This window comes from Oxyura jamaicensis, chromosome 2, assembly GCF_011077185.1.
Source record: "Oxyura jamaicensis isolate SHBP4307 breed ruddy duck chromosome 2, BPBGC_Ojam_1.0, whole genome shotgun sequence".
Classification (NCBI taxonomy): domain Eukaryota; kingdom Metazoa; phylum Chordata; class Aves; order Anseriformes; family Anatidae; genus Oxyura; species Oxyura jamaicensis.
Genome location: NC_048894.1, coordinates 106,834,652 through 106,859,337, shown reverse-complemented (window position 1 = coordinate 106,859,337; position 24,686 = coordinate 106,834,652). Strand labels below are relative to the sequence as shown.

Below are 24,686 nucleotides of genomic sequence, written 5' to 3'. Positions count from 1 at the left end.
TTACTTCTCTAAACAAATTTTTGAACTACACCATTTAATATCAGTTAGTACCAGAAACATGAGTGTGAAAGAAAATACAAAATTACTGAAGGAAAAGTAAATCAGATCACTAATACAAAGCAATGTGGATAACTTGATTCATAGATGCAGTATACCACTGTGTGCTTCAGTGGGGTCCAGATGCAAGATGCTTATTTTTATGTCTAAATCCAAGGTGCAGACAACCATATATGACAGGAGACTACCCCAGGGAGCAATGATGCTAATTAAGATGATATGGTCATGGTGATGGTCAGCTAATTGCAATTCCAAAGAGAAACTCTGGCTAAAGTCATCCTTCAGGATGTAACTATTATGCTCCTGATGTGATCATTACTGAAGTACATTTTGTAATCTGTGAGTCCGTACTTCAAGAAGGATGCTGAGAAACTAAACTGGGTTTGGAAAAGAGTCCTGAGCATCCTTGAAAAATTGGAAGCTATACATTACAGGTAGAGATTCGAGGCCCTCAATCAAATAAGCTTATCAAACAGAAGATAAAGGAGTAATCAATCTGTAAGTGTCACACATTAGATAAAGAAAAATTCTGTATAGAAAACAAAATATAATAATACCAAATATCTGGAAGTGAACCTAGACATGATATTGAAATTTGTGACATAACGCTAACATAAGAACTAACATACCAGTTTGAATGGGAAAGGTGTTATTTACTGGGACATGTAACCAAGGCTTGTGACAGACACAATACATGCAAGAGTTCTAAAATCAAGATGAGAAGCTTTTATGAAAGGTGTGTTTTATTTCAAATTCAAACAGTAATTAATCAACACAAATGATGGAACTCTTTAATCATGAATATGGAGAAGACGAATTAAATTCACTCACCTGGTCTTACAATCAGTGAAAACCAACGTCTTCATTGCTAGTGAGATGAATCAGCCAAACAAAATTATAAAATAGAGGGAGAGGTAGCGAAAAGGTGAAATGTGAATTGAAAAAAAAAAATGCCTCTTTAAAATAAAATTCAACTTTTTTTCCAATAAATATAGCACACTGGTTGAATTCCGTTCTTCCAGAGGAACAATTTATCTTTTTTCTCAACTGATTTGGAGGAGATGATAAAAATTTTAGCAAGACGTGTTTTACATCTTTCTTTTTGGACAAGAAATTAGACAGAATGTTTAGATGTAAATTCTTACTTGGTTTTATTGAAAATTGATTACTGAAAGTTAAATGAAATTGTCAATTTCATCTATATGTTTGAAATAAAATTTCTCTGCCCTATTTATGAATACAAATTAAGAGAAAAAATAGAATAGTCATTCTTTTACTGTTGTTTCATGACAGCCTTGTTTTAGACTACATGTTTTATTGCAATCAAGCTGCCTTTTTAACCTAGTGCATTTTAGAATTGAAGCATTCTTAACACAAAACAAATTTCTTAGTACAAAATGTTAGGCCAAAATCTATTTTATACAAACAACTATAGGTATTTTAGACTTGAACCCTTAGTTTTTCTTCTTTAATTACATTATTCCTTCTCTATTTATAAAATCCTTTCTCCGTTTACAAGATGGTAGGTGAATTAAAGCAAATGGGTTGACCTTTAGAATGGAAATTCTATAGTGAATAGTTTTATGCTCTGTGCATTCCTGTGCTGTACAATTTTGTTTCAGCCAACTACAAACTATTAAAAGCACTTGTTGGGGGAAGGGGGGGGGGGGGAAGGATTTCTCCACTGAATAATTCTGGAAAAGCTAAGATTGACTCATCAGTTCTGTTTCCATACAATTAAAATTATCTTTTGAACCTATAGGGGTACAGGACAAAGGTTTAAAGTCTTGACTTTGTCTCCCTGACAGAGAGACCATAAGAGCCCATAGAAGCACTTCCATATTTAAAATAGTTGGAAACTTAAAAATTACAAAATTACAATTACTTAAATTATTATTGAGCTTAGCAATGTCCTGGGGCTTCGTCTTCCATATTTGCGATGAGCTTCTTCTCACCAAAGTGTTGTCAAAGAAAATACAAATTTTCAGAGAGGAACCACGATTAGATTTTTAAAACAGCATGTATAACTTAATAGTGCAGAAATCTCTTGTCCACAAAGATTAGTTGGGATGGCTTCCTGCAGTAATTTTTCAGCCTTTCACCTTTTCCAGAAAGCTATAACAAGGTATTTCCTAATTTCATCCCTATCAGAAGAGTAAAGGAATGCTCTGACAGACCTAATTGGCTTATAATTTAAAGGTCACCTTCTGCAAAATCCCATGGAGCTGAAGTAAAATTAATGTTTCAGTTCTAGTAAATAGAAGAATACTGAAGAATCTCAAATAATGTTTATGAATAAATACTAATGAATAAATAACTTTTTTAAAAATATATTTGTAGCTTAAAGACAGCCAAAAAATTGTGCAAAACAGAAATATTATATGTTTTTGCTATCAGTCTATAGCAGGAAAAGTCTTAACTTCCACAGAAGGAGAAAGAAACTAACAACCTGAACTTGTTGTAGAGGACTACAGGCTAAGTCATCCATAATAAATCTGTATTAAGTAGTTAGTATAAAACAGCAACAAAGAAATACATTATCACTGACCAAAATAAATTAAACAGAAAAAGATAGATCTCAGAAAATAATATGAAGTTAATTCCTGGGAGATCATTGTTGAATAAGGACTGATTACTTCATTTTCCTTTTCTTCCCGTAATGCTGTTGGTCGTTCGCTACATTCACTACATAGTAAAATCCACTATGTAGTGTATTATCAAACACTTTGCTCCCCCATTACTCTTCCAATTTCTAGCCAAAGTTTTTAATTCTGTATTGGAATATCAAGATCTAGAAACTACGTAGAACACTAACATTTGTGAAATAAGTGTAAGGTTATCTCTAAAGCTTTCATAGCACTTAAGTGCTTATCTTGGATTTGTCCCAAGTATTTTGTTTCACCTAGCTCCTATATGAAGACCTAGAAAGCAGACTTAGTATACAAATGTTCACAGCAGAAGGTGGAAGTAATTCATTCTGCCACTGCCAACTAAGGACTTTAGAGCTGACATATTACAGCTGTCTCTCACCATTACAGCTTACTGGCATGTTTCCTCTTCAATAAATGTTCACAATTTTACTACTACTAGTATTTTCTTTTGTGTGGAGCCAGAAGGGGACACAGCTTTTTAACCTGGGGAGATCTATTTTATTTTATTTTATTTTATTTTATTTTATTTTATTTTTAGAGCTTTATCCTTGTTCTCTTACAGGACACAGTGGTAGTATTCAGTTCCCCAGAAGTAAGGCTAAATAAGCATGAAACTACCCGTGCTACATTTAAATCCTGAAATAATGCTTTATCAGGCAATGTATGTTTTTAGCCCAGAAAGCCAACCATATTCTGGGCTCCATCAAAAGAAAGGTGGCCAGCAGGTTGAGGGAGGTCATTCTCTTCCTCTATGCTGTTCTCCCCACCTGGAACAGAGGTGGTTTGGAATGCAGTTCCAGCACAAAAAAGACATGGAAGTATAAGAACAAGTCCAGAGGAGGGACGCAAATATGATCAAAGCTCTGGAGAACCTCTCCTCTGAAGACAGGTTGGGTTGTTGAGTTGGGTTGTTCAACCTGGAGAAAGCTCTGCAAGACGTTATAGTGACTTTCAAGTGACTGGAGGAGGCCAACAGGAAAGTTGGGGATGGGCTCCCTGTCAGGGAATTTAGTGATAGGATGAGGAGTAATGGCTTTAAACTAAAAGAGGGTAGATGTTAGGAAGAAATTCTTTACTGTGAGGGTGGTGAGGCACTGGAACATTTTGTCCAGAGAAGCTGTGAATGCCACATCCCTGGAAGTGTTCAAGGCCAGGTTAGATGAGGTTGTGAGCAACCTGATGTAGTGGGAGGTGTCCCTGCCATGACGGGGAGGGGAAGGGGTTGGGGGAGGGTGACTGGAATCTTTAAGGGTGATCTTTAAGGTCCATTCCAACCCCAACCATTCTATGATTCTATGATACTGACTTAAATTTGGACAAACTGAATAATAATAATAATAATAATAATAATAATAATAATAATAATAATAATAATAAAACACTACTATTGCACTTGCAAAGAGTCCTTACCCAGAAAAAAATTGCTGACTTTTCTAGTTTGCATTATTATTACATAGTTTTGGATGATGAAAGATATTGAAATCAGAAAATGGTGAAAGGTGTCTCCTTTGAATATCTTACCACTCAGAAAAAAATAAATAAAAGAATAAATATTCAGCAATTTTCAACCCAGGTGAGGTACAGGTGATGCAGTACAAATAGGAAAGGAGACATTTTAAGTAATTTATTGTAGTTGGATATTTAACATTTTTGTCAACAGTACATCTATTTCAAACACTGAGTCAAAATGTATTTTAAGTAATTTCAGTGTTCCAGGAAACTCCAACTTTTTATTTCTTGCCATGTTGGCTCCCATTTTTTTTCAGAATAGTCTTTCATTGTTCTCGAACTAGATGAAGACTAATCCAGTTCACCAGGCAGCCATCCAGATCCCAGATAGGTTGATGGGTTCTTCAGACTCATAGTGAAAAGATGTTATTAAAGACTGATTTCTTCTAAGAAGACCCTGAACACCATTTTGGCCATAACTCACATCCTATCTAGGCTCATATTTGGTGCTACATTTAATAATGTCCAAACTGAAATTACTTAAGTCTAAAACCGGGATGTTGGGAACACCAGTACTTACAAAAATTGTCTCTTGGTGGCGAAATAATCATTATATTAATTAATATGTTATATGTAATAAGTTATATGAAGTAATAATAATCATTATTACTTCAACTTCTCTTGTAGAAAAAAAGGTGGTATGTAGAATGCAATAAGGTTGTGCATATCAGAGAAATATTGTGTAAGAATTGTGAACCCTGAAAATTGTGCATAGCATTAAAAGAGGTGAATCTTTTTGCTTTTTTTTTTTTTTTCTGTTTTCAAATAGCTTTCTTAATTGTGAGCATAATGAGAGAATGTGGATATGCATCAGTATTTAAGTAATACTAGTGTGCTAGAAAGTCTACCTCTTTATTTCTAGTCATAAAGCATATCTGCTCCCTGTACTTTCCACAGCACTTACCTGCTGTTGGTAGACCAGAGTTTTGTTCTGAGGGGGATTCTAACTCTATTTTTTCAATATTTTTTTCAATATTTTGGTTTTGGTTTATATAATAGCACTTGAAGATTCAGAGTATTTTAACATATATAGGTGTTGCATATCATATTAAGCATCTGAGTAACTAATATACATATATTTTTAGAGATAAGGCCCTTTTTAATACTCATCTGTTATGGGGTATCTGTATTCTTTTTATGTTAGACAATCTTTCTAAGAAGATTTTATATTATTCCTACATTTATTAGATAGCAATCTCTCTTTTAGCTACATTATTTCAAATCTACTCTTATTGTTCAAAACCTTATATATATAGTCTATAAAACTCTAAACATAAATTCAACATTGCCCTAGTACCGACTTGAGACATATTAATAATGTATTTTGTTCCAGAAAATTTACAAGTTAATAAATAACAGTTATGACATTTGACAATATGACAGTTTCATTTATATATATATTTAGTTATATTTTCTACATATTTTATGTTTAGTTTTATATTATTTATATAATATATAGATAGTTATATATATCTATTTATATATATTATATATATATATAGTTTTTATTGTTGTGTACATATTCATTTTTTAATTTAACAATCAGCAACCCTCCTCAGTTATGAATACTTTGGAAGACATCTTCACATCATTAGTACTAATTCATACTTTTTCAATGTGAAAAAGCAATTCTAAAATATGTACATGTGTAGATGTATTACTAGAAAAAGCTGAGGTGTACTGGATGTTTATATTACTATGGATCAATACTGTAGCTTTCCCATGCTTTTTCATTGCCAGCTGTTTTATTTCTATTTTTAACATGCTTTTTGTAAATAGCATGCAGTTAAATTTTTATTTTGTTTCATTACACAGTACATTTTTCTCATCTAGTACATTTTTCCCATCCCACACTACTGAATATCCTAATGGTAAGACTGAGAATGGTAACTTCACATTTGATTGTAGTGGAAATGCAGTACACAAAGGAAATAATTGTATTTTTCAGCTTTCCCCTGCAGAGTAACAAGGTTCTAATCTAGTCTTCTGTGTTGCTGTGGTGTTTTTTTTCAAATTTAGCAGGAATGCTAATGACATTTTACAATGGCATCTTTGTATTTAAGTGATAAAATTAGAAGAAATTTCCCTATAAGATAACATTAACTGAAACATTTCTGCAAAGTCATACAACATACTTTCTGTGCTTCATTTCATGAAAACAAAAGAGGGGAAAAAAAAAAAAGGAAAAAAAAAAAAAAAGAGGATATTACATGCTTTTTTGTAGGTGTTTACAGAATAAGAGAATAAGCTTCTGAATGATTTAAACTGTTGGATTTAACATATTGGTTTTCTGTACACAGGGAATATGCATTATGTACCTATATTGAATAAACTACATAAATTAGCTTTGATGGCTCTTCTAACTGCCCTTGCAGTTCTTCTGACTATCCTTGCTTCTATTTGCATGGTTCTATTACATTTGCTTTCAAACACTGTATTAGGGTTTATATAACTGGTTGAATGGCAAAAGTGTTACGGAAGAATCTTTCTTGATATTAGCAGTGTGAATTTCTCAAAACACCAGATAATCTTATGGCTACACCATGGATTACATGAACATAAAGACATATTTAATGTATGTTCTTTCTTTGTGTTTATTGAATTTCACTTAAATGAATTACTGAATAATTTTTGCCTGTTTTTTTTTTTTACACATTACAAAGAGCACTATCATGATTTAACAGTCTTTTATGAGGAGAACAAAGAATTGCAGAAACATCACACAGAACGGTTTGGTAAATAATTTCATAATAGAACATGCCCTTGTCCATTTGTTTGCTATAAATATATAAATAAATAAATGAATTGTTCGAGGTTATTAGTGTTAGGAAGTTTGCCTTTCACAGGAGTGAAAAAAATAAATAAATCTGTAAGGAACTATATTAATGGCATTTTTTCTCTCTCTCCTGTGCTAAATTTCACTTGTACCTTACATATTTCTTTCTGAATACAGTATTCTTGATGTACATAAATTGAAGCATTATTATCTACATCCTTATGCATAATTATTCTCCATCTTTGCTGCTCCAGCATATGTAGTGGAATGAATGAACCAGTATTTGAAAGAGACTGAGATTTGGGTGAGAGCTAGCTGGTAGAACTAAAAATAAAAAAGATTAGAGTTGAAGAAAGCCACTGGAAGAATTGGTATGAGTTATAATACATTTTCCTAGGACAATATTTTTTTCTTCATAAAATAGCTAAATAGGTCAGGAGTTTTAAATTTAATATCAAAGTGCTGAGTTTCAGAGAATGGTATAGACTTTGGTCAGGGACTTTAAGTGTCTGTATAGTATTCTAGGGCTTTGCAGTGCTTTAGTACTATAGGATTTAGTACTTTAGTACAGAGTGTTTAATGCTTAGGGTTTATAATCATAGAATCATAGAATGGCTTGGGTTGGAAGGGACATTAAAGATCATCTAATTCCACACCCCCTTCTATGGGCAGGAATACCTCCCACCACACCAGGTTGCCCAAAGCCCTATCTAATCTGGCCTTGAACACCTCCAGAGATCGGGCATCAACAGCTTCAACTTATTACAGTGCCTCACCACCGTCATAGTAAAGAATTTCTTCCTAACATCTATCCTCTAAATCTACTCTCTTTTTTGCTCTGGGCATTCATATGAGCCTTGAAGAGCAAGCCTTGCAATTTTGACATGGCAGTGGATTCTTTACTGCCAAGAAAAAGCAATTCAATCTCCCTGGAACTGTCAGCACCTTCTGACGGTTCTCTGGAGCAAGCTTCCTCCTTTTGGGTCATACTGGCACCTTGTTACCATGGAGGTACAGCTCAAGTCCTGGGCTGAGTTCCTTTAGAGTGAGAAGTTCTGCATGCCACCAGGATCCTGTGCTGGCTGTAGAAACAAGATTGAAGGCTCAAAGGTATGTATTAAGCCATTTATGGATAAGTTGCTTAGGTGGGGAGAAGAATTAAACTTAATGTTTAGCTGAGCACCTAGGAACTCTAGGTATGAGTTAGGAGCCTGAAGTGTTGTCTAAACATGGTGAAAAGACTGTCCTATTGTATATTGTAATATATGTGCTTGCATCTGAAATGACTTATGAAATATATAACTTATTATCTTTCTACTTTCATTTTACTTGATTGTTCACCACATTAAGTAGTTGATAATGTCCATAGATTTTTTTATCAGTGTTAAAATTTTTAAGTTCAGTACTTAAATGGATATTTTTATTTTTATTTTTATTGTTATTATTATTTGACTCAACTCCTTGATGCAAGGATATGCATCCTTTCCTAGGAGACAATAGAACTAATAAAGCACCAGTGAAACCAGGTAGGGAAAGGCAAGTTGACAAAATGTGTTTGGAACAATGACAGAATGAGCTTCTCAGAGAACAGTATGTAAAGCTGCAAGGAGTAAAGAGAGTATGCTCCAGGACAGAGAGCAAAAAAACAAATTCTGTAAATTTTTATGCGTGTGTTCCACCTCAGCCTTGTTGCCTGTCACTGAACTGTGAACCTAAATCTGTAACACTGAGCACAGAGGACTCGACACTTCAAACTCTTATAGAAGTGAGCAGATAGTTAATGGGACCTTTCAGATAATGCTGACCCATGAGCAAGATTTATATACATTTCAGTGTAGAAAGGAAACATTCCTTTATCACATGGAGAAAAAGAAAATACTTTTTTTATTATTATTATTTTAATAAGATTATGAAGAAAGCAACTCAGCTTACAACAGTGAGGTTACCTTTAAAACCTTACACTTTTCTCCCTGTCCTACCACCTCCTGCTTAATAATCTGATTCTTAAGCATATAAATGTTTAGTTTTAACCTTCACCATAACAAGCATTAGATTTTTCACAGCGTCCTTCACCAATGAAGGGTAAAACATCAATACAACATTATAGCAACAAAAACTCAAGTTTTAGAAGAATGTTAAACCTCAAAAAAATCCTCTAGACTGAAATATACTTTGTTACAAATAGCAGTCTAAAGTGTGTATTTTTTTTTTATTTGTTTGTTTTGTTTTGTTTTGCCAGAAGGATGAAGTGGGTTGACTCAGTCATGGGCAGTTAGACTGCATTAAAGGGTATTATGTGGAAAGTACCATATTTGAAGATGTAGAAAGTTCCCTCCCAAAATCCTTTAGCCTCTGTGGGAAAACCTTTCCATAGAGCAATAAATTTGGCCATATATAGCACCCTTCATTTGCTTTACACTTGATTAATGTGATGCCTGCAAGAACATATGCAAGCATTACTTCTGATTAACTTTTATTGCACTGCAAGCACATCCTTAACTTTTAAAACTAAGTGGCCTTGTTCTTGTGTTTAGATTTGTTTTATAAAGTGTGTTTGTTTGTGACTCACTGGAACCTTTTCAGACACACGGATGTGGTAAAATGTTTAGAGAAATCAACTGGTTGAACTTTTACGTAGTCCCTTACCCAGATCAAACTCTCTGAAAGATACTCTTTTGTTCTATATTTGCAAAGTACTTTGTGCAGGAAAATCGATCATCCTAAGCAAGGTTCCTAGGCATTAAAAAAATATATTTGAATATTAAATACTCTTATCTTGAAAGCCAGCAGCTATATTGAGGTGTATCCTGTATGTTCACAGAGCTGTTTTGATTGCATGGGATGCAGAGGGATAAAATTTCCAATATATAGGCCAGATTACAGATTATATTCACAGAAATGCTAGAAAATACGCAAGCAGAGCATCATAGGCAATTGAGAATATATTTCTCTGGATTCATGCCACCTTTAAGGGGAATTGTTATCTTCAATTGTTATCTAACAATTGTTAATTGTTATATATGAGTAATTCCAAGTGAAGATGTCCAGGAGAATGAGAATGTATGTCTTTCTACTGCCTGCTGACAGCAGGAGATAATTCATCATCCAGTAAAGCTCCTTCCATCCTAGGTCTTGGCCTAAATCCAGATTGTCCTAGGTTCAGAATACACTGGCTTTAGCTAGATCAGCTTGTAATTGGCCTTTGGCTAACTCCTCTATGAGTCCAGTTTGATACTAGGTTGTAAGTATTCAAAGCTGGTTTCTTTGATGCTGGTTTGATGCTAATTTGTTTTCTTGGCAAAGGAAAAACATTAGTCTTCTGAGCACATTTCAGGTTAGGGTGAGTTAAAGAAAAAGTAAATCAAATTATTAAACTTTGAATTAAACAAACAAACAAAAACCCGATTAATAGGAAACCAGCTGATCAGCCCTTTTGAATTTAAACTGTAAGAGCTTCATCTCTGAATAAATTCTGTCTACTTAAAATAGGCACCACTTGCTTCTGTCCGTGAAGTTAAGAATCTGGTTGCTGGTCATGGGTTCAAAGTTCCCTGAGGATTTAAAACAGCTCATATAAAATGAACATTTTCATCCTGGAGATAAAGATGGGCTATTGTTGGTTCTCATAGTCTGCTAATTTTCATTAAAGAATATTGGATAATAAACAGACTATAGAGAGAAAAAGTACTAAATTTTGAGGAAGGAGAGATACCATGGTTGTCACAGATATTGATAATAGCATTTAGCAATCTCTAGGATTTACTTTTTACTTTAAGACTGTGAATTTACCAATTTAAATATGCATATAGGTCAACACAAAATAAACAAAAACACACTATCTTTGAATAGGACTTTTTAGCTACTTTGGCAGAATGAATATAATCTCAAGTGCTCTCTCCAAAACAGTATTTAATGATGAAGAAATAGGACTTCCACAGTTTCCCTCACGAGTCTGCTCCAGAGACTAATATAAACCAGATACAGATGAAGTACCAGGTCAGGTTGGTAACTTCAAGGACACCGTAATTTCATCTCACCTCTTCACTGATAGATTTATGGCATTTATAGTAGAAAATAAAATATGATTAAATAAAAAGCCACTTCTATCCATATACATTCTTTCTTCAAAACAATTGTTATTATTCTTTTTAAAGACAAAATCATGTACTACTGCTTTTTATTCTTCTTAACCCTGCTGAAGCACTGTATTAGTGCAAGATGTGACTGTTTTATCTGTGGCTTAAAGAGCAATGTTATTAAGCACTAAGTCGATGGCATACTCCTGAATCTTTCTGTCCTTCAGTGATACAGAATGAACGGCACCTGTTTTTAACCCCAGCTTGAGTTTTCAAGGACAACATTTAAAAAAACTCTTAAATAAATAAATGGAGGAATAATTGAAAAGAAATTAACACAGGACCCTATGGTGCTCTTCTTAGTAATATCTTTTAAACATTTTACCTACACTTAAAATATTCTGTCCCTTTTGTTGCTCTCTGGTCATCCTGGTGGTCATTGCATCCCCTTGATCACAGCTGCACATTTATTTTTCAAATATCAAAATGATCTTTCCTGAAAATCCAACTCTCTTATATGATGTCACTCATTTTCAAATAAGTTGAAAGCTGCCCTTTTTCTTACTTTCAGCTTCCCTCCATGGCAGTCAATTATGCCAGCTTTATAGCCTTCCTGTGTCACCAAAGAAGCACAAAGAAGCTATATAGCAGAAGTTCTTCCCCAACGTATAACTAATCACCAAATTGCTGACTATGCTGTACTGTCACACTTTTCATAGACAGGAGAATCAGATCTCTTGTCATTGGCCAAATTCTTTTTCCTTACACCATTGGTGTCAGACACTGTACAATATGCTAAAGATTCCTGCCAAAGGTTTCAACCTTCAGAGACACTGTATTGTGTATGCATGGTGATTTATTCACAGTAGTTTTGTGTCCTTTACTGAATGCCATTTTAACATTAAAATAAAATTTAATGTGTATTAAAATAGGAGCTAAGTGGGTTTTTTACTTTTATTTACAAGCTTTTAGGAGTGAAATGTTACCAGGTCAGATCAAAGTCTTTGGTGCTGGGGCTCAGTTGTGCAGGAATGATTTATATAAGAATGCTGTTAGATATGTTTTATTGCAGCCTTCAAAAAACTTTATAAAATATACTGAGATGCACAGCACTTTACAAAGTCTTAGATCTCTAGGACTGTGCTATCTCAACTGAAGACTAATTGCAGATTAGTGTACTGATTATTAGAAAACAAAAATTTCTGGATAGCTGGTAGCTAGGATGTTGGAAGAAGCTCATAAATATTTCCTCTTACAGGAGTTATAAACCTTTTATCCTCCCTCACATATAAAAATTTGGTGGTGGTAGTTGGTTGGTTAGTTGGTTTTTAGTTCTGAAGGCTGCTTCAGTTATTTGGAAATGAACGTGCAGTAGCAGAAGTATACTGACCAAAAACTAACATTTGAGGGCTTCTAGAAATGGGAACAGATGCTATCAGAATACTGCTCATATGGAAAAGGGCAGTGCCATTCAACAAATGCTGGCTCTCATCTTGAACAAACTGTCCTCCCTGCTTTTGGAGGGTGAAAAAGCCCCAGATACCTGACAGAAACTGCTGTAGAGAATGCAGAGGAGAATAATGTTAATGCACACATTTTTTCATAACTATTAATAGAGAAATTTTGATGGAGGTTTCCATGACTTTCATAACTCCTGTAGAAACAGGAACATCCTCTGTATATGCATGTTTTAACAAGAAAGGACTTCTCTGGAATAATGAAGCTATAACTCACTTGATGAAATACAGAAGTCTGGGTATTTCAGGAGATCTGAGAAGCCCTCACTTGTTCAGTTGCTAATACTAAACTAAAACTTTTAGCATTGCCTTCCATACTAAGGCCCAGTTTTAAGAGTAGCTGTAAAATTGTACCACTACCTGAAAAAAATGTCTACCCTGAGATAAAAAAGCATTGAAAAATGTTCTCAACAGAGTTTTAAAAACATCTTAAGTAGCTCCTTCCTGTATAGATTTTAGGTTGTCTTCAATTTAACTACAGGCCCTCCATGAAAGACCACTCTTAATTATAATTACACTGATATTGTTACATTATGTCAGTTTGGGGCACTTTACAGATTACTTATGGAAAATAGGAAGTAATACTTCTTACAATCTGATAAAATGTTTTGTAATCCTACTCTGCTGCTACCTTCATTGTAAAATTCCTGTTTAGTTCCATGGGAAGAGAAGCACTCCTGACATATCCACCTATGCTATCTTCATTGACGTTATCAGCTCTTTAATGTGCCTTAAAATAATTCCTTTCCCATACTTGACTGACACCTTTATTGATGGAAGTCTTAATTATCGGTCTTTCTGGAGTCTTACGGTTAAAAGTTCCTGTTGAAAGCTCTCCCCAGAAACACCCTAATGTGAGATATCAGCATATCTTTCAAGCACAAAGTGGAAAGCAATTGAGCATTTTATAAAAATTTGGGTTTAATCTTGAATATGGGGCTTTTTGACAGTTCCACAGTGCTTGCTACTATATATCAAGTAGAAATCATATAAAAAATAGTGAAGAACAATGAACAGATGAAATTGTTGACTCCTTTTCCTATAATGTAAAAAAAAAAAAAAAAAAAATCATCTCTAAAACTTAAGACATGTTTCTTTCTGCTTTAATGCAGTTTGTGCATAATTCCTTTCTTGATCTGTGATAGGTTTAATAAGTAGACAAAAACTCTACCTCCTTACCCACATTTCTATATAAATGGAAAGATTATTGCTGAACAGTAAATCTGGACAAATCTATCTATCATTGGTTTATTTCCAGACATTTAAGAAAGGGAAGGGAGTTGGGTTCCCACATCACAAAGTCCTGCTGAATGTTCTTTGGACTGCTCTCAAGAACACTGTTGCTTCAGTAAGGCTGTAGTATGAAAGACTTTCTTTTAAGAATATTTTAGTGATTTACACAGGCTAAGCTAGATCCAAATGACAACCATACTTCTGAAATCAAAAACAAAAATGTAAGAAGCCAGCTAGTTTCCACTTCTCTTGGTAAACAACTTTCCATCTGCTAAATAAAATTCTAAGTTTTATTTTTCTCATCATGCTTCATGCTGTATATGATTAAATTATTAATTATTCAAGTAGGTTTGAATTGATAGAATGACTAGAAAATTGAAGCCCAGGTCTAAGTCTGGATCTCAGCTGACTGTTGCTGGCTGCTTGATGTGCAGCTGGTCTGAGCAGATAAAGAACATCTCCCACTGTTACCTGTAGCAGGGAAAGAGTAAGCCTAGCTCACGTGGTAGAGAAAAGCAGTTTCTGTACAAACTAGTCATGGTAATTTTCAGCTAGCTCTGATTGCTTTGTGCTATTTGTGCTGTCTTTTCAGGAATTAATGCAGTAAAAAAATATAACATTTTATCTAAAAATACCACACTTAAGGTCCTAAGTGAGAGACAATTTTCTACATGATTACTAGTCTTCTCATTCATGTGAGGTTCTTATAAAGCTTTCCATGTTTCTTCACTATTCTGTCAAAAGGAATAAAAATACTCCTATGGTTGTATTGCATCCCACTTAGATTTATATGCACATACTTTAAAAAGGTGATATCATAAGTTATTATAGCACTCTTTAATTAGGAAATTGAATGCACCTCTTTGATGCAGATGTTTACAAACAAATTTATACTTTGCCATTTTCTGAGCTTTGCTGTATCTCAATGTCTGGAAAAATACTCATTTTACAGAGGGAATTTCATAGACTTATTAATTTGAATTTGAATTTTTCATTCTTCATTTGATTATTTTTTTTCAAATTTTTTTCCTCTTCCCTTTATGTTTATTAAAAATAAGACTGCTGTTGATATCGCCAAAGCACATCCTATTGGTTGAAAACCAATAGGGTGGTTGTTTCTAACACTGAACAAAGATTTGAAGGGTGGGAAGGAATATGTCGTTCTCAAATCTATTTCACATCTTCCAGAACAAAGACCTCACTCACCAGACAGCTTCTCCCTTAATTCCTGATAGAGCTTGAAAGTCCTAGGTTTTGTGGAATTACATGTTTTTTTGATAGCCTGAAAGTCACAAGGATAACACCTTTAACAAAGCATTTGTTTTACTTAATCATAAAACAATATGTATCAATCCTAAACCAATGCTAAACCTGAAGATTTTTTTCCTCTATATTAAGTAGTTACACTAAGCTGACAGTGTATTTGAATTAGCTGCTACTCTTTTCCAAATTTTCTGGATGAGTAACCAGTAGCTCACCAGGCCTTCTTATCCTTTACTGTGAGCATGTGGTAATCAATGTAGTTCTACAAGGTGAACTGTTACCTGTTTACCTTTTCCTTGGAGGGCACAGGTCACTTAGGATTCACTCACTGGGAACAGCTGCTTTACTCCATGACCTATTAATTCTTTCCCATTATCTATTAGGCTAGGCAGAGGAATTTGTTACAATGTTTTGTTTGTTTGTTTGTTTGTTTGTTTTATGGCAAATAATTAGATAACATTAAATGAGACAACCCACACAATTCATCTACCTAGAATATCACCACTTTCAGTGCAATACAATAAAATAGGGAAAAAAAAAAAAAAACACTCTGGGTGTGGCAGATATTAAGTCTGTTCAGTATAATATATTCATAATATCAGGAAAATTAAAACATTTTATTTATATTTTTTTTTTCTAGACAGATGTCTTCTCCAGGTTACTTAGAGGGAGAGGGGAAAAGCAGAGTTTCAGGTTAACAGGTTCTGCCGTCAATCAGATTAGAGGCAGAAGATGCTAAAGCTGTTCTTTTGCCCATGTTGGAGATACCCTTATAGCCACCTTCAGAATGTCTTCTTGCCTTGAAGCACCAGCTGATATGGGAAGGGAATGAGACAAGCATGCATGTGATCTTTGTAAAATTGATGTAGGTACGGCAAAGCTAAAAATGAAAAGAAATATTTTTAACATCTATCGTGTAGGTAGAAGATACATCTTGAGTTCGATAGTGAAACTCTTTACTGTGTACTCTGAGCAGGCCTTAACCTTCCCAGCTCTTCTTGTGCCTTGGCTATGTGTGTGCCTCCTCAGCAGGAAAACTGTGTGTTTCTACAGAAATTGCTCTTGACATGCAAGAGTTGTTTTGACAGTAGGTGGAGGAAATGAAACACGGGAACAGAGACAGTATCACTGTTACACTCTCCATGTTTCAGTTGCTCTGCTCATTGCCAGTCTGCAAGGAGAATGAAAATTGAAGAAAAATGTGGTGTTGTAGCACTATCCATATTGACAGTGAATGGTAAGTATAAAGGCATGACAGGTCAGAGTAGGATGAGGGGTGGCAGGAAATTTTTCTGTAATGCAATGAAGAGTGAACCAAAGGATTTAGATACTGATGTGAAAGGTGATGAAGTTATCTGCAAAGTTACAGGCAAATACTTAGAAAGCAGCACCACTCAAGATTTTCAGAGTCTCTGTGATGACTTTAGATGCCTCTTCCCCAGAAGTTAATGGAAGACACATATCCTAAAATCTTAACCATTGCTTAGTCATCATTTTGTGTCATATTTCTGTGACAACAAACTGTAGATGGCAAATTGTATGATCAGTTATTTGAACTGACAAAGAAATAAGAAATCTTATGGATGCTGACTATCCACATCTTCACACTTGTAAGCCTCAGTCATAGAAAGATAATTCAACAATAAATGCAGAATACCAAACAGCCACAGAGGCTCTGAGGCTTAGTAAAAGCTAGTTAATCGAGTGGTTCTGACCTTCTCTCCAGTAGAGGGCAGCGATGCACAAAAACTAACTATTTTCAAACTCCTAAATTTTGTAACATGGTAAATATCAGCATTTGAAGAAGATCATGTGAACATACATCTAGTTTAATTATCTAGTAATAACGGTCCATAAGATGACCGCTTTCACAATCAGTCAAAGCATACAGAATTTTGTTCAGGAAGAAAGAGATCCTGAAAGCATGAGTGTAATACATAACAAGGACATTTGCATTTTGGGTTACTGAAAGATAAACTACAGATGGTTGAAGATATTAATACTGAACTATCTCAGCTACCCAGGCCCTTTAAAATGTTCCCTTTCTGATTCCTATTTTTCTGATCTGAAAACTGCTTCCAAACATTTTTATTCTGGGCTTTGCTTTATTCATTTGTTCCTTGTTCACCTACATTTATTGTCCGTACCGAAACGCTCTGCTTCACAGGCTGTTCTCAGTTTTCTTTGTGTGTGCCATCTTTCACACAGCCCTGTGAATAATCTTTACTCCCATCCTAGAAATCTCCCCCTCCAACCTGCATATCTTCGGAGACACCCATGAGTACTAAGATGACTAGTACAGAGAACTGCTATTCCTAATGTTAAAAGGAAGAGCGGCCCACAAAGACCATCTACATCATTATGATATACAACTTCAATTTCTTACTCCTCCAAGATTCAGATTCCTCTAGATCAGTTCAGAAAACAATTTATAACAAGACTTCCCTTTTCCACCCTGTTGACCCGGACTAAAGTCAGGCAAACAAGGAGCATCCAGAAAAGTGACTGAATGGTTTAGATTCACTGAGTTTAAGTAAAAAGGAAGAAAAATTCCATACCAGCCTGTATTTTGAATTCTGATAGCCTCATGCACAAATGTCTACTGTTTCCTTCTAACTCTCCAAATTTCAAAAGAATTTGTCTACATCATTTGCTAGAAGTTTGCGTGAAGCCCCAAAATGTTGTTTTCATTTACTATCTAGCTCTACTAACTAATATAATCAACATATGAAGTATAATATTTATGTAGAACTATCACATATAACATGACTAAACCTTCCTTATGACTTCATAAGCCTATGGAGGACAAGCTAAATCTTCACATAAATACAGAGAAAAATTGCATAAATTCTAGTATGAGATGTACACATCTTCATATTTTAAACACCAGATTATGCTGGATTTGAAGCTAGTTTGAAAATACAAGTCATGATGACAAGTAAGAAAATTTCTTCTAATACATGAATTAATCTAGTGCACAGGGTACTGTTGTATGTACAAACATCAATCAAAACATTGAAATTTTCACTATTTAACTTATTTGCCTGAGTTAGGTCAGATTCAGCATCTGTGTTTCAGTTAAAGAATCAAAAGAGCATGTGTATTTTTACATTAAAAAATAAAAGAAAAAGATTTTTTTTTTTTTAAATAAAAGCTTTGGAGTAGAATTTATTAACTATGTCATACTGAATTGATTTATACAACTTTAGTAACAACAAATTTGGTATTTTTGATTTTATTGCAGGACTTGTGGGAAGTCTCAAAGTATTTTATTGTGAACAGATAAATCTTAGTAATATGTACAAACTTTCTAATTATTTTCTCTTTACACCACCTATTATATCTATAACCAAAAAAAACTAATAATTATTAATAGATTGACCTTTTTTTTCTACTCCATCTGTTGGTTGGTTGGTAATTAACAAAATTATCAGTCATCAGAATTTCCTATACTAGATATGATCTACATTTGTAATTAAAGTGTCAACATCTCTTACTCCTTTCTGTGCCCCCAAGACATTAGATCTACATCATCCACTGTAAAGAAACAGAAATGAGTATAACATTATAAATGATATCCCCACCAAAACTTTTCATCCGTGTCATTTAGGTCTTAAAATAACCCCTTTTCTACTACTAACTTTTAGCACAAGTATATTACCAGTTTTGTACAAAGAATAAAGTAGCAAGGATATTTCTCACAAACTTTTCCTGGTTTGGGACTTTAGGAAATCACATTTTGAAACTTGCTAGCATGACCAACAATTGACCTTATATGAATGACTACAAGAATAATTTGCTCTTTCCTGAACTGCACGTCGAAATATCATTTATATACAAATGTAGATATATATATATAGGATATGGATATTATATTTACTATTTGGCAAATAATTAATTTGAACATATAACAATTGTTCAGTACCTTTTAGTAGCTAATGCCCTGAAGTTGAAACTTGAGTTTATTTGACTGGGCATGCAATTGTTAGAGTGTCTGTGCATTAGTGCAGCCTTTCACCGTGTTTTCAGTTTTTGCACTTCTCGCTTTCCATTAGCTGTGTCGTCAACCGAAAAACACAAAGGCAACTCACGCAGGGCTTCTCACCAATGTTCATGCCTTCCTGCCATCCCTTACGCCCTCCTGCCCCACATCCTTGCTACTGATCACTCGCACGGAGAAACTACAAGAGATTTCACTGCCACCACGACCCGCAGGTTCAGGTGGTCCCTCTAAAAGGGTCATTCCTCTACCAACGGCTTCTGGGGCAGCCCCGCGTCCCTTGACTCCCGAGCCCTGCTCTCGGAGGATTGAGACGCCTCGTGCGGCGCCCTCCCCTCCCGGGCGGCAGCGGGGCCCCAGGAGGCAAGGCGCTGCACTGGCGCGGCGAGCACGGTGCTGGACTTTCCCTGGGGGTACGGTGCAGCCCCCTCCACAGAGGAGGCCGAGCGGCTGCGGAGCGGCGCGGGCGCGTCACCGTGGCCTGGAGGCACTCGCCGGACGGCTTTTATTATTATTATTATTATTTGTAGAAACGTGGATTTTTTTATTTTTTTTTTCTTCAGCTGATCCCCCTTGGCTCGGTCTGCCCGGGTGCAGCAGTGTCCCCAGGGACAAAAGCCCCGGAGGAGTCTTTTCGGAAGGCGCGTCCTTGGCACGGGGAGGGGAAGGCGGGCGAGAGGGGCCGGGGCTGCGGAGCCCCGGGGCAGTTTGCGGTGCCCGGCCGCCGGTAGTAGCAAGCGGCTCCTCCGGTGGTTGGACTGGGGAGCGCTGGGCTCCTCCTCCTCTTTCCCCCCGAGCCGTGCACAACCGGGTGTGTGGCTGACTAGTCTCTCCCCGTCTTTTTTTTTTTTTTTTTTTTTTTTTTCTTTTCTCCATGGGTACACACACCGAGACACGCACATGACAGTACTTCGGTGCAAGAGCCGGTGCATCGCCAGGAGGGCTGTGCTTCCACTCCGGGCACGCACGCACACGCACACACACACGCTGCTGCTGCTGCTGCTGCTGGAAGTCTTTCTACACGGGGATTAGCAGCCGCCTGTCTCTCTCTCTGTCTCTTTCTTCTCCCTTCCTTTCCTTTCTCCTCCTTTCCCCCAAAGGCTTGACTGACGGACGGCGGGCATAAAAAGGTAAATGCTTGTGCGTGCTGTTTGCTGACAATACCGACGGGTGATAGTGTTTTGGCAGCGTGCGGCGCGGTACGCCCTGCGCTCGCCAGGCAGGCAGCCTGCCCTCCTGCCGCGCCGGCGGCTGCCGCTGCCGCCGCTCCCGGCGGCTCCCCGGGACTCTCTTCTTGGGGGATCGGGCCGGCTGCGAGAGGTCGTTTCCCCAGCCCCGCCGGTCTATGAGGCAGAGGTTGCTGCTATTGTGCTCCTAGCAGCTGCCACCTCAGACTGGGAGCGCGTGGGAGTGCTTAGCGAAGGTTTCGCGGGATGAAGGTTGCTATTAATTGCCGTGTGCGCGGAAGAGAGAGGTCTTTTCGCTTCGGCAGGGAACCCGTGCATTATTAATCAGGGCTGGAGAGTGGCAACGGGAGGACCAGCCTCACATCAACCCCCCCCAACACCCGGTTTGCTGCATCATTCAACTAATTTCTAGCCGGCCTTGCGTTGCGGGGCTTTTATCCCGCCTATACCCTTCTCCGCGGGTATTTTGGCAGCCACCAGGGATAGCACCGAGGAGGGCAGTCCTCCTTCCCCTGCCGCGGGGGGCGCCCTCTTCCCTGGGGAGCAAGCGAGCGAGGCGAGGGCAAGGGCAGCCCCCGCTCCCCGAGGTGGGTGCTCTGTACCCCACCGTCCACCGGGAGGGCTCCACACCTAGTTGTCGCCTGTTGTTCCGACCGAGTTTGTCCCGTGTCCCTCCTCGGCTGGAAAAGAGAAGCACGGTGAATTTTTGCCCTATTTTTTTTTTTTTTCCTCCCTCCTAGCAAAGCCGAGAGGCGGTGCTGCGCGGTGCATCCCCGGAGAGAGAACCGCGGGGCTCGCCCGTAGCCGAGCAGCAGCTGCCCGGCCGGGCCGTAGTGGGTGACAAGCCGGACTTCCATTCCCTGGGGACACCCCAGGCCGAAAGGGATGGGAAGAGAAGGGAAAGGAAGAGAAGGGAAGAGATGCAGGCGGCGTGAAGGAGCCCGCGCTGGATGGCAGGGAGGAGGAAGGTCGGGCTCACCGCGGACCTCCCCAGACGCTGCCCATCCCTCAGCGGGGGCTCCTGAAGCTCCCGGTGGGTGCTTTGGGAGCAGTCTCCCCCTTCCCGGCCCGGGGAGGCCGGGATAACCGAGAGGTTCCGAGGCGGGAATCTGGGGAGGCCGGAGAAGCGCAGGTGTGGGCGTTTAGAGGCCAAGAGAGGCTGTGATTGCCTCGGCAGTCTCCCGGGGGGGGCTTTAAAGCGCTCCCGCGGGAGCTGCGGGTCCCCCGCCGCACCGGTGCGCATTGCCTCCAGTGCGCTGAGACACACGGGTGGGGGGACAGGGACACTCACTGAGATACACATACAGCGCCCCGATTCCATCCGCTCCGCCGCGGAAATTGGGCGTTTAGCAAGGTCTGTTATATAATTATGTCTTTTTGTTGTCATTAAACCCGGCTCAGGATGCCAGCAAGGCTGCTGCTGTAGCGTGCTCTTTTCTAAACCAGACTGATGCTTTTATTTGATCTCGGAGAAAATGTATGGAGTAATCAGTGTTTAAAGGGAAGTACTTCGGTTTTACACGATTGATTTCGGGTAGTCCCGTTTCATTCATGTTGTTTTCTACACCTGTCAGAGATGTGTAAATGTAATGTTAAAGACAGAAAGAAGAAAAAAAAATAGTAATGGAAGCAAAAATTGTGAGAAATGTTACTGACAACATGTGAAGCTAGCTTAAAAATGTGTAAGCTCTTAGCATACTTATAAATAAAAGGTAGGTGTGCTTGTAGGCATGCTGTGTGCTCAGCTGGTTATGTTAGAGTGTATTTCAATGTTAATACACCTTTAAAAAGGCAACACTAACTTGCAGTGATGTGTGGGTCCATTGTGTGCACTTCAGGTATATCCACTCACTTAAAAGAGGTGAGTTTGATCAGTGTCCACCAATTCAAAGGGTCCCAATGGGTCAAAAACTCCAAACGGTCTTCTGAGATAAATTCACTGTTAATAATTATAGGAAGACTCAGGTTTTTTAATGGCAACAACATAATTCTTTATTTTCTTCTGTATACCGTACTGGTCTGTCTGATATTGTGCATTTCAGAGCTATTGAAAGTAGATAGTGTAAGCTAATGAAAACATACGGGTGTGAAATGTGCTGTTAATTGGGGAAGTAATCAAGTATTTTCAAAATAAATAATAAAATAGTGTTCTTTCATATATATCTACCTGAATTTAAGTTGTCTTTCTTTTTCTCACCAGAGTGGTCCATATTGACTATATGTTTAATTTGGGGCTCGTTCTGGTCTATTTCTTATGAGATTAATACTTGCAAGTGTATCAATGTAATCTGTGTTAGATATTGCAACGTTGTCCTTCCTGTAAAGGTGGTGCATCTCAGTGTAGCCTTAGCCAGTGATGTTGCCATCTGGAAATACAAAAAGAACTGTATGAATAATTAATGACCTAGTATAATAAATAGTCGATCCCAAGAAGCAGTAGTAAGGAGACTCCACACTTTTTTTTTTTTTTTTTTTTTTTCTTTTGCTTCATTTTTCTCCTGGCTCATACCATCCAGTAACTCAGGCTTTCACCCAAATTGTAGACAGATGCAACATTCCCAGATGGGCATTGCCATTTTAAGAAGCAGCAGCTCAAGGCACTGGAACATGAAGTAGTTTATTCAACCCTTAATCTCTGTAACTAAACTTAATTTTTACAGCCTCTGTTGTATTATCTCTCAAGATTTAAGAAGGCTATTTTTGTCAGGGGCACATAATTAATACTTGTTCTCCTCTTATTCCAAATTTTGCACTCGTGCATGAAGCTCATCCAAAGAAACCTGAAAAGGGGATCTCCATGGTAACAAGAGAGATTTTTCTCCCTCACCATAGGTCAAGACTAGACACCTACCCATTCCTTAACTTGTAGCAGCATTCATTGGCACCTTCCTTTTTGTGGTTATATTGTCTGCTGGTGTGTGCTTTTCCTGTTGCCTCATGTTTACAGAGTGCAGCTCCTGAGAACCATGCTACAGCGGAAGAGCACAGTCCCTGCCTCTACCCAGTCTCCATGCCCCCCTTCACTTGCTTCATATTTCAGGGTTCCTGTACCTATATAAACTGAGTATGGGATTTAAAGAAATAAGTTGTTTTCACTATCTCACTGTTGACTTGAAGACCTGTTTTGGCCCTGTGTGTAAAATCTGACAGAACCTTACTTCCAAGTCCATTTCAGAAGGAAGGGTAGTCATTTCCTTTCTCTCTGTCCCTCTTTTTTATTTGTCTGTGTTATTTTTTGGACAGAGTTTCCCCTTGGTGTTGTAGAGGTTTTATACCAATAACAGTTGTCCGTATCTTTCCCACCAGGGATTAACTTTATTTTGTGAGTCAGTACATAATACCAGGATAACTGTGTGGAGACATTCACGGTAAAAAGATCTGATTTTGTCCTTACTCCTTCATCAAAGATCAGTGATAAAGATCACTGCTTTCTGGGGTAATTTTTCTTTTGTGGGTGGGGTGGTTTTTTTGTGTGGTTTGGTTTTATCTTTATTTTTATTTTTTTTTTCCCTACGTTCTTTCCTTGAAGGACAGTCTGCATAGGCTGTGTGTCTCAGTCCAAGCTAAGATGAAGTCAACACTTAGTTTTCCTGGTGTTTCCATAGTCAGATATTTAAAACTTTCAGTGAGGAATATAACATATTTCTATTCTCCTGTTTCTTTCTGTATTCAGTTTTTTTAACTAAGGTCTCATGAGAGGTTACCAAATGACTTTTTAAAAGTCTCCCTTAGGCTGCTGGTGCACCAGGTCTCTCTGGGCATATTTCCAGTTCTTTTGCTTTTCCCTGTGACATAGCTTGGGATAATTTGAAAACATCTGCTAGAGTAACCATCTTAATATAAGACAGCAGACATCATTTGTCACTGAGCAGTACGTCATTTGTGACTCTGTAATTGGAAGACAGGCTAATGCTGACTTTATCCTTCTTAATTTGTCTCATTGGCAGATTGTCTATAGAAACACTTCATAGTGCTTTGAAATCATACACTGTATTTCTACTTTTCTGTATCCCTCTTGTTGAAAGAATTGCCTATGTCATTTGAAAATCTGCTCAGGAGCCATGATGATGAAAGCTAGTACTTTTGTAATCTGGTTTGCCATGTAAACCTGTCCTTATGCGTATTTTCAGTGCCTTCTAGTAGATTAAAATCTCTTCATTAGAGCTGCCTGTATAGCTTTTCCTTTAACTGTTGCATACAAGAAACTTCTATTTCCTTTCCACATGATGCCCTGTACCTCTCCTGGCAACATTTTAATAGTTATCCCCCATCAAATTCACTTTCCTCCCTTTGAAAATCTTAACATCCCCTGTAACTAGCTGAAGAGATTTTTCATCATCTGATTTCTCATACCAAAGAAACTAAGAATTTAAGAAATGGGATTCTAACTGTGTGAAGGAAATGTACAGTTCTAGGT

General features: G+C 37.5%; 1 protein-coding gene and 1 long non-coding RNA gene across 9 annotated transcripts in view; one reads left to right on the top strand and one right to left on the bottom strand.

The window, feature by feature from the left end:
• Positions 1-4,825: 4,825 nt before the first annotated feature.
• LOC118163200 lies at positions 4,826-23,984 on the bottom strand. Its single transcript, XR_004748910.1, has 3 exons — positions 23,974-23,984; positions 22,726-22,748; positions 4,826-4,972 (listed from the first exon to the last, which is right to left on the bottom strand). It is a non-coding gene; the product is annotated as an uncharacterized LOC118163200 (long non-coding RNA).
• Positions 19,794-24,686, top strand: part of DLGAP1 (DLG associated protein 1) — a 414,689-nt gene continuing 409,796 nt past the window's right edge. For 7 of the 8 annotated variants that reach the window (XM_035319701.1, XM_035319696.1, XM_035319698.1 and 4 more), the window contains exon 1: positions 19,797-20,212. The gene's annotated coding sequence lies outside the window, so the exon portion shown is untranslated. Of the gene's footprint in view, positions 20,213-24,686 lie in introns of all 8 variants that reach the window. The other variant, XM_035319702.1, reaches the window with a different exon arrangement.